The sequence below is a fragment of the Amborella trichopoda genome, chromosome 4 (genome assembly GCF_054954075.1).
Source record: "Amborella trichopoda isolate Santa Cruz 75 chromosome 4, AtrichopodaSantaCruz75HAP2 v2.0, whole genome shotgun sequence".
Classification (NCBI taxonomy): Eukaryota; Viridiplantae; Streptophyta; class Magnoliopsida; order Amborellales; family Amborellaceae; genus Amborella; species Amborella trichopoda.
Window position 1 is genome coordinate 42,521,568 of NC_142339.1, and position 2,310 is coordinate 42,523,877.

The 2,310-nt window shown below is 41.6% G+C and overlaps 1 pseudogene across 1 annotated transcript; it reads left to right on the plus strand.

The window, feature by feature from the left end:
• Positions 1–558: 558 nt before the first annotated feature.
• LOC105421607 (putative carboxylesterase 2 pseudogene) lies at positions 559–1,671 on the plus strand (annotated as a pseudogene). Its single transcript, XR_016054524.1, has one exon. The product of XR_016054524.1 is annotated as a putative carboxylesterase 2 pseudogene (transcript).
• Positions 1,672–2,310: the final 639 nt, after the last annotated feature.

The window sequence follows — 2,310 nt, forward strand, 5'->3', positions numbered from 1 at the left end:
GTTACAATGGGCGATCCGACAATAGTCAATGTCGATCTGGTAATTGTATTAGAAAGGTTCGAGACTTGTGCGCTCTCGCAATGTGCTATTGGGTTCAAAAGTCAATATCAAATCTGGCCAGCTATTGGGTCCTAAAGTCAATGTCAAATCTGATTAAAATGATATTTGTGATTGAAAAAGGTATTTTCGTTTAAAAAATAAACTTCTTCTTTTTAAATATTTGAATAAAAAGTTTGTTTTAAAAAAAAAAATTTAATTAAAAATAAATTGCATAAAAAAAATCAACTTAAAATTTTTCTTTTTTATAATTTTTTCTTATTTCTTCTCTTTTGTTTTTGTTTATAGCATTGTCTTTGGATCCTCGCTATCCGCGTTTTGTTCTTTCTTCTCGTTTTTCCCTCCCGGATTTTTATTTTTTACGCTGCCTTTCTCGGCTTCGTAGAAAGCGCGCCCATAAAATGATCGAAGTGGGTTAAGAGAAAGTCAATTCTTATTTACTGTACATTTTCTTGTCAATTAAAGACCAAAACGTCCCAAGTCTGCAAACTCCTCCTTAGCAGTAGCAGTGGCATAGGAATTGGCACTTCTTGTATCATCAACAATGGAGACCGCGGACCAACCTTTCAAAGAATACCCTCCCTTCGTCCGCATCCACAACGACGGCACCGTCGAGCGCCTCATGGGCACCCAAACCCTGCCGGCGTCTCCCCTCTCCGACGTTGGAGTCTCCTCCAAAGACGTCGTCATCTCTCCCAATGTCTCCGCCCGTCTCTACATCCCTCACTCCGCCCTTTCTTCCACCAAAAAACTCCCCACCCTTGTCTACTTCCATGGAGGAGGTTTCATCATAGAGTCCCCCTCCTCGCCTCACTACCATTCTTACCAGGATGCCCTCGCGGCAAAGGCAAGCGTGATCATCGTCTCGGTAAACTACCGTCTCGCCCCCGAGCACCAGCTCCCAGCTGCCTACGACGACTCATGGGAAGCTATCAAGTGGACCGTTGGTCTGTCCGACGAGTGGCTGAGGGACCATGCCGACCTCGACCGCTTGTTCTTTGCCGGGGACAGCGTCGGGGGCAATATCGTGCATCAGATGGCGCTGAGGGCAGGTGAGACCGCATCATCAGAGGTAAGATTGCGCGGGGCAGTATTAGTCCATCCATTTTTCTGGGGACCAAATTTGAGTGATACAGAGAAAGAACAGAACGGGTTTGTGGACATGTTCTGGAGGCTGGTTAGCCCAGATGTTGGTGCTATGCAGAGTCACTGGGTCAATTGGGAGGCAGAGGGGGCGACGCCGTTGACGAAGCTCGGATGTCGGAGGGTGATGGTGTGCGTTGCAGAGCTGGATTTTATAAAGAAGGGAAAGGACTATTATGAGGCATTAAAGGAGAGCGGGTGGGAGGGGAAAGTGGAGTTTGTGGAGACTGAAGGGGAGGGTCATGTGTTTCACTTGCTTAACCCCGACTGTGAGAAGGCCAGGGTGTTCATGGAGCAGGTCGCCTCGTTCCTTAATCGGGTCTAGCTGTAAGCAATCTTGCTGTCTCTCTCTACTTGGTTTGTTTCCTTTCAAGATTTCCATCTGCTTTACTGGGTTTGTTTCTTTTCAAGATTTCCATCTGCCTCTCTCTCTCTGTTTAAATAGGATCTACACTGAGTTTGTTACTTTTCCACGTTTGCCTTCTCTTCTCCTGTAAATTGATCGTATGATGCAGCGAAGCGATGCGCACTATGATTATCTAGATACACTTTCCATTAATTCCATCCACCATCATTTGGTTATGAATCGCGCTTCACTTTCAGAGTCGACCAATTAATTTGGTCTCCACGACGGCAAAACCTTTGTCTTGTCCGAAAGCCCTTTCCTGGGCCATTGGCTAGTTTGTTTCCAGGAAGATCTTTTCATCAACTTGGAAAGTTTTTTCGTACCTCAGTAGGTACGAAGTGATCTAGAAAATAAATTTTTTTTTAAAAAAAGAACTTGACCTCTAAATCCCTCCCTGAAATTTCCGTTCCTATTAACTCCTGGTTAACCAAAAACTCTTATACCCTTCAAGTTTTAAACTTTGAAACCATTAGCCTCTTAATTATATTTTTCTTTGTTTTTTTTTACAAATTTGATTTCTTTATTATACAAAATGCCAAACTCATACATTAGTCATCCATATTTTTTTTTGTGATTTGATATATAAATTTTATTGATGATAATAATTTATAGTTATTATAATTAATTATAATAATAACAATAATAATATATTAATTGTTAAATATTTCGTCTCTTATAAGTATTTTGATAAAGTTTTTTAATAA